The sequence below is a fragment of the Lytechinus variegatus genome, chromosome 14, assembly GCF_018143015.1.
Source record: "Lytechinus variegatus isolate NC3 chromosome 14, Lvar_3.0, whole genome shotgun sequence".
In the NCBI taxonomy this organism is placed as follows: Eukaryota; Metazoa; Echinodermata; class Echinoidea; order Temnopleuroida; family Toxopneustidae; genus Lytechinus; species Lytechinus variegatus.
In genome coordinates this window covers 31758376-31772727 of record NC_054753.1, presented here as the reverse complement: position 1 = coordinate 31772727, position 14352 = coordinate 31758376, and positions in this window count along the sequence as shown.

The following is a 14352-nucleotide window of genomic DNA, read 5'->3' as shown; positions in this document are numbered from 1 at the left end:
AAAAAATAAGAACCAATTAACCTTTTTCTGATTTTTCTGTCACTTTCCACATTTTGAAGAAAAAAAATTAAGTTGTTCATCGACGCCCTGCACTGATGATGAAACTGTATCCCCACTGGGTCCTCTTAACTCCCCCCCCCCTCTCTCTCTCTCTCTCCCTCCCCCCCCCCCATAAAGCGCCTTGCTCATTTCTCTTGTCTCACCTTGACCTTAATTAGTTAATCTTAACGATTTGGCGGTACTGTCAAACGTGACTGGTCGCCATCATAACTTCATCCCCAACAAACACGGAACAAACAATCACAACAATATTCTGGTGTTCGACCCAACATCATTCCGTTCAATACGCGTAAGGCCATACGTGGGCATGCACAAACAACGTGGGTTCTCAAAAACTGACCCGCGTTTGGACTGAAATTGTGATTAAAATAAAAATGTTATAAATATCACAAAAATATGGGTATAATAACGGATATTTGATTAACGGAAAAACATCAATCGCTTATTCATAATAATTCCGGAAAAGATTTGAACGAGGTTTTTATCAATGGTAATCAAGAGGAATTAGTGTATAGATGAATGGCGCTCAACGTTAGCCGGGTGAGGGCGCGCGCCAAATCTGGCCAGAATCTGGCAATATGGCGTCGCCCTTTAAGCTGACGTTGGGTCTATGGCTCGTGCACGTACGTGTATGTACCGTACGTGGAAACTAACGAACGTACGTAGGGGGCAGCAACCCTTTGCAGTAATAGATAGAGAGAATGGAATTGAGGGTGGGCTGCATGTTTAACAGGAAAATTTTAAAAGCCCTGTGATAATACTAAATGAAGGTCATTTTGGTACCGATATTTTTTTTTATAGAAGCAAAAAAAACCCAGAAGTTTTACTATAAAATGAAGGATCGAAAATATAGGTCATTACTTGGCAGCCCAATTAAGGGGATGGGATTAGATCACGCAGCAACTGGGTTGTGGGTAGAGTAAACTTTTACATTTTTTTTTTACTATACTTGGCTGTTCATAATGTATGTTGATTAAAGGACAAGTCCACCCCAACAAAAAGTTGATTCGAATAAAAAGAGAAAAATCCAACAAGCATAACACTGAAAATTTCATCAAAATCGGATGTAAAATAACAAGTTATGACATTTTAAAGTTTCGCTTAATTTCGCAAAACAGTTATGTTCACATCCTTCTCGGTATGCAAATGAGGAGACTGATGACATCACTCACTCACTATTTATTTTGTATTTTGTTATGTAAAATATGAAACATTCCAATATTCTCCCTGTTGTCGTGTGAATTAAACAATGAATTCCTCCCTGAACAGCAATTAGCATTGTTTAATACTATATTGATTGATTGATTATTTTATTTCCATGCAACAACTGAACATACAACATAAAACGAATCAACAATATTTAAATATCAGAACAATCATTACATGGGAGGGGACAGTCATAAGCACAGAGGCTTGAAAAGGACACCCCTCAAGAAATGACTATACGGCCCTGAATGCGTCTTTTTTTTTTTTTTTAAATAGAAATAAAATAACATTTACATTCTCCATATACGCAGCAGGGCCAAAATGAGAAACATCAAGCATGCCACAAAGATATAAAAATAAATAATATTACATAATTATAATGATATGTCAGCCGTGTATCGAAAGATAGTAATTTGTTTATTTTTGTAAGTATTAAACAAAAAAACAAAACAAAACAAAAAAAACCAATGACTTAGATCGAATAGCTGTTAATAATAAAATGTTTGAAATCGAACTTAAATTTATTCAATGTAGAAGCGTAACGTATTGTTATGGGTATATTATTCCAGGTATCAGGACCAGTATGTCTTATTGACCTATGAGCTAAAGCGGTTATTGGGTTTAATAAATGAACATTTGTTGAAGTTCTCGTAGGATAATTATGAATGAAAGAATTTAAAACGAACATATGATTAAACGTGGTTGGTAATTGACGACAGTAAAATCGATACATAAACAAAGCAATTTGAAATATATGTATGTCATCCATTTTCAAAGTTTTAAAACGATTAAAGAGGGGATCAGTATTTTCATAATAACCAACACCAGCACATAAACGAACAGCTTTCTTTTGCAATAAGAAGATATGATGATTTTTTTATTTGAATGAGCCCCAAACAATATTACAGTAAGTTACATGTGGCAGTAAAATAGAATTATAAATTGAGAGTAATGCTTGAATAGGCAAATAGTATTTTACTTTAAACATTATCCCTATGCATTGTGACATAGATGTGAGTATTTTAGATATATGATCATCCCACGTTAAGAACTCATCTATAATGACACCTAAAAACCTCACATTGTTTCTTTGTGCTATAGAAATATTACTTATTTTTATTTCTTCTGTATATTGATCAGATAATGCTTTAGAGCTCTTGAAATTAACATAATATGTTTTTTGCAAGTTTAACGATAATTTATTACTTTGGAACCATGTGGATATTTTGGGCAATTCATTATTCAAAATTTCAAAAAGCCTTTTTTTATCAGAGCTCGAAGAAATAACTGTAGTGTCATCAGCATAGAGGATATATTGCAATAGAGGTGAAGAATAAACAATATCATTAATATAAAGAAGAAATAAAAGGGGGCCTAAGATTGAACCTTGTGGTACACCACAATTTATATACTGCAAACGAGAACTAACTGAATTTATACACGTAAATTGTTGCCTATTAGAAATATAACTTTTAAACCAATTAAGGGTAGTACCTCTGACTCCGAAATATTTTAATTTATAAAGTAAGATATTATGATCCAGGGTGTCGAAGGCTTTGCTTAAGTCCATGAAAACACAAATTACATGCTCCTTTTTTGCCAAAAGAGAAGATATTTTATCATAAAGATCAACAAGAGCTAAATCAGCAGAATGAAGTTTACGAAAACCATATTGGGATGGATTAAATAAATTATGTAATGATAAAAATGAGACTAATCTGTTGTAAACAAGGCGTTCTAATATTTTTGAAAATGATGAGAGAACAGAAATGGGGCGATAATTCGCAATAAGTGTGCGGTCGTCCTTTTTATATATAGGAGTGACTTTTGCAACTTTCATGTCACAAGGAAAAACTCCAGATGACATTGAAATATTACATATATGAGTAAAAGGAATTATGACTGTTAAATGTTTTTAAGGAGATTGTTACTTATCTCATCATATCCATAGGAACGTCTGGTTTTAAGATTATTAACAATTTTTAATATTTCCTCAGAATTTGTTGGATTAAAAAATAATGTATGTTGACATGAATTCCGTAAGTAATCTGCAAAATTAGTAGTAGTATTAGGTATTTTTGATGCTTGTTCTTGCCCAACATTGATAAAATAATCATTAAAACCGTTAACAATATCATCCAATGTTTCATATACAACATCGCCATGTAAATATTTATGATTTACATTAACATCCTTTGTTTTTCCCAATAACTCGTTAATATTTTTCCAAGTAGCTGACATATCGCCTTTGGTATTTTCAAATTTTTGCGAATAATATGATTTCTTTGCATTTTTAATAATACATGTTAAAACATTTCTATATCTTTTATATTTAGTAATATTTTCAGGAGAAGAATTCTTTAAACTAATCTTATAAAGTTTATTTCTTTTTCGAATTGATTTTACAATCCCAAAAGTAATCCATGGTTTTCTGGGGGTTTTTGATGACTTTTTCAGTCTAATTTTTGGAATGTTACGGTCTAAGTGATAATGCAATTTTTCAATGAATAATTTATATGCTGTATCAGCAACGTTACAAGATAAAACATCTTCCCAATGTTCGGATTGAACATATGGTAAATTCGTTCCTATAGGGTCCTGATTATAGTCAGGATTGATTTTTACATTTTCAAAAATTTTCATGATAGATCAAAATGCTATGAAAATTATGTTTTGGGGGAAAAAGAAAAGTATACTACAAGGTTACGAAAAGGTTATTTTTTGGCCGTGCTTCACCTGAAAAGTTTGTGCTGGCGCCATTTTTTTTATTACAAAAAACTTACCCCCCCCCCATCCGAAACATATGGGTCGATGCCCTTTATGTCGACAATATTACGTACATGCACACTAATACCACACCCCAAGCATGTAAATAAACAATCTGTTCAAAATGTGAATATCAATTGTTCAGGAGTGTTAGCTCAGTGAAATGCCCCCCCCCAAAAAAAAAAAAAATGATTAAGCTGAAACAGATTAAAGGCCCCCTCACACCTTATCGAATTGCCTGAAATATGCCTTGCGATGGCTGGCGCAAGTCATTTTTTAAGAAATCGCTTTCAGTGGTAACTGATAGTAAACCGTATTTATCCTTCAGGTTTGGGTTCGTGGCACCTTTCAAACTAAAAGCTGCAATTATGATTCGCGCGGAAATTTTGAACATGTTTAAAATTTCCTGACGAATTGAGAAATCGTCGGTCATCTGTTTGAATTCGCATATCTTATTGAGTCTGCGCTAATCGTTAGTTTATCGTTCGTGTTTTATTCCCGGGGGCCGCTTCCATTGACGAGTGGATACCATGCGCGACCATGGGGTCTCGGAAAGCACCCTAAACACGACGTATTTTCCATAATCTGAAAATGCACCCCTTAACAAGTATTGGCGTCTGAAACCCTACCCTCAACAAGTATTGGAAACAAAAATATACTTTTGGCATGTATAATTCCCTGAAATGTACCCCTAAACAAGTACTGCGATATTTTATTGTTATGTCACGGGCGTCACGGGTCCGGTTACCTTATTTTGTTTAGTACGGCCCCATGCACCTTCCACACCTCGCGCAAATCGGACTCTAAACACGTAGTGTTGGGGCAAAAAGGACATCCTTTAACACATTATAATTGTGTTTTATCATCCCCGCAAATTTGACCCTAAACACGTAGCTTTCCTAGCGAAATAGATACCCTTTTCTCATTATTTTCGTGATTTTGACACCCTTATCACGTTACGTACGTAACGTGCCCTATCTTGAAAAAGACATCCTTTTTACGTGTTTTTTGGAGTAGCGCATGGTATCCACTCGTCAATGTAAGTGCCCCCCCCCCCCCGGGGTTTTATTGTCGCGCAAAGTCCCTCATCGCGCTTTTTCCAAAGTGGACCGATCTCGAAAGAACCCATCATAATAGCTCTATGAACCCATAGCGAAGCTACACGAGGACATAACGGAAAAGATTGCCCGATCTATTCCCTCGCCTTCTTTTCTAATCGCACGCCATACCCGGCCAAACCATTGCTCAATGTTCGTTCGTCTAATTGTGTTATATCAACCTTCGCTCGCCTTCAGCCGCATTTTTTCAAAGAAGTGAACGAAAAATCGATGGATCCTTCGCTTAGCGTTCGTTAATAAAATTTGACAATAGTTAGTGATCGCATGATTTGACGGAAATTTTATTTGAATTCGTTGCATTTCGTTCATTTTCCCATATACGTCACCCTTCGTCCGCCTACATTTGGTCAGGTGTGAAGGGGGCATAGTGACACACAATGGTTAGTTTCGGTCATGATCGCTCATTGGTTTACACTCTAAATTACAGGGATTTAAAATAACTCCACATGGAAGTTAGGGACCAATCGAATTCCGGATTTAATTTGAATCCTTAAGATTCATTTTTCAATCTCGAAAGATTTAGATTTAAATCATTTGAGATTGAAATTTAAGTCTTTAGGATTAAAACTAAATCCAGAAATCGATTGGTCCCTAACTACAGTCCATCTGGACTTCTTTTAAATCCCTGTAATTTAGAGTGTACGTAGCAGTGCTAGTTGGTATACTTACGCAGACCCTATATTGCAAAAGTTCGAAGATGAGTTATAAGAAATTATATTTCTATTGATATGAAAGATATAATTCAAAATTTACAAATGAATTTAAATCTTACAAAGCTTTATGGAAAAGAGAAAAGACTCGATCATAATTATGTGTGTATGCTAGAGTGCCAAACCACACGAGGTGATATTTAATTTTCGTTTGACCACATGTGAACAATTATGTTGATTGCGATATTTCAAATTATATTCACATATATTTTAACAGAGTTTCATTCACATACAAAACTTTATTTGTTTATTTCGATGAGAGAAATTGGAATTTGTCAAAGGAGAATAGTCATATGTTTGAGTATATGTTATAAGATTCTCATGGACTTTGCTTTAATGCTAAATATAAATTAAAGAAAAAACACAAATTTATAATTGATTTGATATTGGCATTCTGTTTAATCATGAAAATAATATATGTTTGATAATTTTGTGCACACATATTTTGTGTAATGTTTTCAAAATATGACATTCAATGGAAATAATGAAATTTATATTATACATGTATGTGCATATCTGAGACAGGATTTTAATATTCTCAGAAAAAGGAAGAAATTGATAGCATGATTTTTTTTACTGAAATTTGATTTGCAAGCTTACATAGTCCAAAGTTAGTTCAAATTTGAAAAAAAAGAGTACTATTACGGACAAGTTTGTCATGTCAAATGTTGTATTTTGGGGACATCCCGATAGACCGTGGCCACGTGTGGGTCCGTTAGACCGCAGGTCCGATAGTCCGCGGGTCCGACACATTGGCGGCCGAGCAGAGGATTATTGTGTTTGGGGGCCGAGGGGGGACGCAACAATAGGCGCCCCCCCCAAAAAAAAAAAAAAAAAAACGCTAAAGATAATCCTCTGCTCCGCCGCCAATGGTCCGATAGTCCGCAGTGTGTGTAAAGTTATGATCAGATAATTATATCAAATGTCATCGAGAGGTCCAAAGGTCAAATGATACGAGACCATGGGGTTCTATCAGGTGCGGATCCATGGGGGGGGGGCGAGGGGGAACTGCCTCATCCCCCCACCCCCAGCTCAAAAAAAGAGGGGGAGAGGAGAAAAAAGACGGAGAATAAAAAGAGAGAAGATGGGAAAAGAAGATAATAGAAAAGAGAGTAAGAGGGAGAAAGGAAGAGAAAAAGAGAAGAAAAAGGGGGAAAGGAAAGAAAAAGAAAAAAGGAGAAGAAAAGGGTAAACAGAGAGAAGGAGAGAGAGAGGAGGAAGGAAAAGAAGAGAAGAAGAAAAGGGGAGAGGAAGAGAGGGAAAGAAAGAGAGAAAGGAAGGGGAATGAGGATAAGAGAAAGAAAAAAGAAAGAAAGAAAGAAAGAGAGAAAGAAAGAGAGAGAGAGAGAGAGAGAAAGAAAGAAAGAAAGAAAGAAAGAAAAGGAGATGGGAAACGAAAGAGGAAGATGTTGACCTGGACGTCGATTTGATGTTCGAACTAGGCGGCGCCAAAATGACGTTCGAACTATGGGGCGCCGAACTGATGTTTGAACTGGGAGGGGGCGCCAAATTGATGTTCGAACTATGGGAGCGCCGAATTGATGTTCGATCTAGCGGGGCTAATTTGAATTTTGACCATAATGCGACAAATACATGTTTCAGAAGGGGGGGGCAAAGTTATATTTCAAATGGGGGCGCCAAGTTGATGTTCAACCGAGGGCGCCAAATTGACCTTGAACTTAGGGGGCTTCATGCAAATTCATTTTCGACCGGGGGCACAACATTGCTCGTATTGCCTGTTTATAGTGAAATATATGTCCTGCCCAAAAAGCTTAAACTAATGCGGCTTAATTAAAATATCCCGTTTGTACGATAATAGACAAAAACAATGTTTTCGAGTTTTAAGTCTGTTAGCGAGATAGATATCCTGTTTAGGGTCACAAAAAAGGGTTAGTATCAAATTCAGCTCGAGCTACGCGCTCGATTTTGATTAATGAGGTATGCATCCTCTGCATCAAACGCACATGTAAGTGTTAGTGTTTTTCAAGTCAACAAACATAGGCCGATCCAGGGGGCAAAGATTTTGCCCCCCCCCCCCCCATGGTGGCGCAAAAATGGAGTAAGAAACAGAAAAAAAGGAAGAGAAAAGGGACAAGCAATTAGAATAGGAATTATACCTTAAAAGAGTCCTTCTTAAGTCAGTATATAAAAAAATTGAGCTCGCGCTTTGCGCTTGCATCAATAAATTGTTTAGTTATATACGCATCCCGACCTCACAGTTTTTTTTTATGCGAACGAGAAGCATAAGCTGAAAATAATTGATATTCTAACCTGACAATTGAAAATGTATTTTTCATTTCATCATTATAGACGTTTTCAGCTAGCGCTTCGCGCTCGCATTCATTTCTTAATAGATATACATCGTGTTCATCATAACAACTACTAACATAGGCGGATCCAGGGGGCCCGAGGGCCCCCTCCCTCTATTGACAGAGCAAATAAATTGGGAAAAACGGGGGGGAGGGAAAAGAAAGGAGAAAAAAGAAGACAAAACATAAAAGGAAGACGAGTGAATAAAATAAGGTCAGGAGAAGACCTGGAAAACAATTTTTGAAAATATCTAATGTCACTATATTAAAGTTTCGCTCGCGCATCGCGCTAGCATTGCCTGTTCGATGAGATACATATCTTGCTCAATATATGTAGTTTAAAATATCAAGTTTTTATATCAATATACAAAACATAAGGCAGCTCGGACATCGATCTTTCATCATTTTGTTTGATTTACCAATTTATGTTTTTTAAGTGCTCTGGAAAATGTCCGTTTTATGGTGTGAATCAACATTTGCAACATTTTGTGCGCTCGCACTTTTTGCCAAGTAGGCCTACCTATTGTCTCTTTGTATTTCATATAAGATTCTCTAAATATCCCTTTTCAGGTGTCTTGATTGTAGAAAAAATAATAATAAAGGCCTATGAGCTAGTGCTGTGCGCTTGCATTTTGATTGGTGAGTTATGTATATTTATATAGTAATTCTATAACAAACTACTTAAATTTCCCCATTAACAAATTCCGGATCGCGATTTGCGCTCGCATTATTTGCTAAAAATATATCAACCAATGAATCCTACTCATGATTAAAAAATACTTATAATATCCCGTTTTCAGGCCTCATGCACTGTCAACAAATTTCACACACTCATTAGGCTTAATAGATTAATAGATATGAAATAAAATTTGTATGAATTCATAATAACTAAATTGTCCCTTCTTCAGAAATTAATATCGACAAGTTTTAGGAAAAGAAACAGAAGATAGTTCATCATTTTTATATGATGACAAAATGTCCTTAGGCCTAAAATGTCTGGATCCTAGGTTAAAAAAATAATAAAATATCAGCTCGCGCTTCGCGCTCGCATCATTTATATAGTGCTATCAAATTTCCCTATATACACAGTGCTGTAAACAGTGCTTAAATTGACCCTTTTCATATCGGAATTTCAAATATTATTTTCAGCTCGGGCTCTGCGCTCGCATTATTGATTTTTATGATGAAAAAATGAAATGTATTCAGAATGCCAGGATTCTGTCTAACTCTAAAACACGCGCACGCATGTTTTTTGAGATACAAAGCTTGATCTTATTCAAAACGTGCTAAAATTATCCAGTTTCAGATCAGAATATCAAAAATTTTCTGCTCGCGCTTTGCGCTCGCATTATTGTTGTAGGAAGAAACCAAAAATTACCCATCCTTTTTCCTGATTGACAAACATGAATCGAATGTCCCATTGGGGGATTTGAAATCTCATCTTTTTAGGTTGGAATATTAAAAATGTTCAGCTCGCGCTTCGCGCTCGCATTATTTAATCATTGAAATATGTATCGTCTTAATTGCTAACTGCAAAACATCCTTAACAGGTCCCTTTTCGACCAGGCCAGAACGAATATTTAATATTTCTGCTCGCGCTTCGCGCTCGTGGTAATTATCTAGTTACATACGCGTCCTGTTCAGGTTCAAAAACATTTCCCAGAATGGTCAATTTTCAGGACAAAATACATGAAATTTCATTTTTAGCTTGCATAGGGCTTATGGGATTATTACAAATTTATGTTGCTTATAAAGTAAAGCTAGGAAATGACTGTTAGGACATGGGCGTTTTGCCCCCCCCCCCAAAAAAAAAAATAGAGAGAAAAGGAAAGGGATTAGGATAAAATATAATATTATTTTCCAAATATTATGTCAAAATCTATCACAACCTTGTATTTTGTAATAAAAATGTCAGCATATTTGCTTGCTCGCTTCGCTCACTGGCAACTTCTTATTAATTTTATGCGATACGCCATATCGAGCCCCCTCGAAATTGTTGGCTCATTACGGCACTGGGACAACCCCTTCAAACTTCAAAGAAACAACAACAACAAAAAATCTTTGAGCGGCCGATCGGGGAAAATATGGGTGAAAGAAAAATGGCCCCTCCCCTATTGGCAGAAGCTAGGTCCGCCCCTGACTTAGGCTTTCAGGATATAATACATGAAAAATCTATTTAAAAAAAATCAGTTCGCGCTTCGCGTTCTCATTATTTATTTAGGCCCTGTGAGATACCTTAATGTGTTTTTAAGAATAAAATCTCAGATTTTCTTTAACGTCTACCCCCCATTTCATTTCTTTTTTTTTATCTTGGTGCCCTTGCCCCCCCCCCCCGTGCACCCATGCTGAATAAATACGTCACTGATGAGGAGAATTAGTTGATTGCTTCGAGATTGAATTATTCCCAAGAGGTTATCATTAATATTATTGAAGGGTATTCTAAAACAACAGTACAGAAACTACAGGTCACGTTCACACAATATTCTAGTAGGGCCTACTTTGGTGAGAGGAGAAACCAAACTGAAACCCCCCAAAATCGCCCATTGATATCACATTATGTATTCATTAATTTTTTTTCAAGAACACATTAAAAAGTGGTCTTTAATTTGTTTTATGTGATTATAAGATAATTCAAAATTCATTTAAGGCACTTCAGTTAGCCTGGCCGGGAGAGAGTAGGCGCCATTGTGGGCGCCAAAAATCACGTCAAATTTGCCCCCCCGTCCCTCCCCACAAAATTCTGGATCCGCGCCTGGGTTCTATAGCAATAACCCAATTAGGGCAAGCACCCCCTGACAACTACTTCAAGGAAAATATTATCCCCATATTTTTACCGCCGGGGATTCTTACCCCCCCCCCGGAAATTTACACTCCAGACAATTACCCCTAATACGGAGCCTTGAAAATGCCATCAACGTGACGACATGGCGTGGTACTTTATCTTGCCATGTCTTAATTAATCAATGGCGGCGGATGGCAAAGAATTTAGGGGGGGGGGTCCACCTGAAATTTTGGGATGGACACAGGTAAAAAAATTGACAAGCAAATCAAAATTTTAGAAGGGACCACCAACATTTTTTGTCAAGAAAAAAAAGGAAAAAAAATTATCAACCAAAATTAGGGTGGGGGACAAAAAGATTTTAGGGGGGTCCACCTCAATTTAGGGGAGGGGGACGTAGAAAACAAATTTACAAGCAAAAAAAAAGGTTCTCAACTAAAAAATTAGGGAGGACCGTCCCCCCACCTGATATTTAGGGGGGAAATGCCCCCCCCCTCGCTTCCGCCGCCTAAGTAATCAATAAGCTTATTATTTCGACATATCGATATCTTCTATCTTGTCAAGTCGATATGTCCACATGGCGAGATTATGAAGTGTACAAGTCCTGGCGAGAATCCCGATATATCGCCTTGTTGACGTGTAACTTATTTAAGTCGACTTGGCAAGATAAAATATCTCGCCAGGTTGACATATAACTTTTTATAAGTGGACTGACTTGGCAGGATAACGTATCTCGCCATGCGGACATAATAAGCTTATTTAGTCGACATGGCAAGATAAAGTATCTCGCCATGTCGTCAAGTCGATGGCATTTTAGAGGCTCCGTATGGCGCCTAGAGGGTAAATTTCCGGGGGGTGGGGGTTACAGTCCCCGAAGATAAAAATATGGGGATATTCTTGAAGTCGATGTCAGGGGGCGATTGTCCTTTGGGTCATCGTTATAGAACCCCATGGACTCGTATCATTGGCCTTTGGACCTCTTGATGACATTGGATCTCACTATATCCTGATCATAATTTTACACACACCGCGGACTATTGGACCCGCGGACTATCGGACCCGCGGTATATCGGACCCGCGGTCTAACGAGCCGCGGTCTAACGGACCCGCGGACTATTGGACCCGCGGACTATTGTTAGAACAAGTTAATCAATTATGTAAATCTGTCAGATTCCATCTGAGAAACATATCGCCTTTCTTCCCATAGACCAACTCGCCCTAATCTCCGTTCATCTAAAGACCCATATTTGCTTGCTATACCCAAAACTCGTACAAAATCAGGTGATCGCACATTCAGTGTTACTGCTTCTAAAGAATGGAACAACATACCCACTTTCATTAAATCATCAAACTCTTCAGATCAATTCAAGAAACTTCTAAAAACATACCTCTTTTCTGATTAATTTCTTTTGAATGTATTTTTATTGTAATTATTATGTACTCTTGTTTAAACTCGTTTGTAAACGCTGTGATATAGTTAACTATGGAGAGCGTACTAAATGCTAGTTATTATTATTATTATTATTATTATTGGACCCGCGGACTATCGGACCCGCGGTATATCGGACCCGCGGACTATCGGGCCCGCGGACTATCGGACCTGCGGACTATCGGGCTGTAACCGTATTTTGGGGGTTGGTGAAACGTTATAAAGAGAAATATACAAACAGAAAAAGAAATATAGTTATTAGTTTGAATAGGTCCAGATATAGAACGAGGATCTTATTTATTTTTTTTCTATCTTATTTTTATCTTGATAGGATCTCAATTTATTTTGAAATGATTTCTGCATGACTTGAAGATTTCGATGGAATATTGTCATATGAATGATTTACAGATCCGAAAAAATCATTTTCTATGTACTTTTATAGTTTATACATGACCATGTTTACTTAAAATTTGATATGAGATCCTAAAATGAGGACATTTTATTTGGAGAAAGGCATATTATGTGGGGAACTAGTTTGTACAATATTCAAGTTTATTGCAGTTTTGTTTGTTCATTTCAGTTTTGGTCACAACTCAAGTTAATTACTTTTAAGCCAGAGTTCACAGAGTTCTTAAACCCCTTTCTCATTTTCAGGACATTGCTCAACTCCAAAATAACCCTACTTTACTTTTCCCCTTTTCTTCACTCTCCATAAGCATTCTTGCCTTTTAATCATTCATCTTTATTATCCCCATCTCCTTTGTTACCCTCATCCATCCTTCATTCCTTGCAACCCACATCTGACTATTTCTTCTGTTATCAAATCTTGGTCCTTTCTTTCTTCAGCTATGTTAATTACTCCCCTCCTCTCTCTTGGTTCATGAATCATGAATATTTATGCTGTGTAAGACTCCTAATGTGTGATGGGTTCTTATTCATGATGCGTTACGGTCATCTTCCAAGTTAATTTGAATATATAAAGCCTAGGAGAAGAACTGAAGAATAAATTATCCCCTGCCAAGCTCAGGCAGTTGAGCACAAACCAGCAACATCTACCTCTTCATCTTTTCTTGTTCTATGTTGGAAGAACCTGCCGGCGTGTACTTAGAGCTGATAAAAAATATAGCTCCTACTCTAGCATCCAAATGGGTCAATAAACAAAAAAAATAACGAAGATGGATTTCGAACGGATTTTCAGGTCTCTCGCCGACCCGCGACCTGGCCAAATTGGCCAAAATTGAGCAAAATAAGTATTTTTCAAAATTGCCCCCCCCCCCCAACCAGGCGTCTTCGCTCCGAGGGGTCTTGTAGCATCCAAATGGGTCAATATACAAAAAATAAAGAAGATCGATTTTGAACGGATTTTCGGGTCTAGAACATGAGATGCATTTTATGTCCCTCAATATGATATGATTAAGTGTTTTATATTACCCCATGTACTTGGGATTAGATTTTGTGGCCATTTTGATGGCAATTGAGTGGTTAGACTCTTTGTTCAGTTGTAATTTTTAGCGACTCTCTGTGAGCAATGATTCACAATTGAAAGATAGTTTTGTCTCTTTTGAGTGGATTCCCTCACACTTTGATAGAACGGTATTGAAACCGTTGACAAGGCTGCCAAGAAAGGGGCCGCTATGAAAAACGCTTTAGGTGTTGTTTTGCCAAATACACTTTCACGCTTACTATATTATAAAGGTATCTTGCAAGCAAATTGGAATTCCTCTGAAAATGGAAATTTTTTTGTATGCTATATAGGAAATATATTCTCATTAAAAATAAATAAAACAAAAACAAAACAAACTGTAATAAGAGGAAATAGAAGAAGAAAAGTGTAGAGAAGAGGAATATGTTCAGTAAAAAAATATATATAATACAAAAACCGATATTACAAAGAAATTTGTAAAATAAACACCAACCTTCCAAGTTATTGCCCTTTCCACGAATTGTCACGTGCATTAATTATTTTGTATTTGTA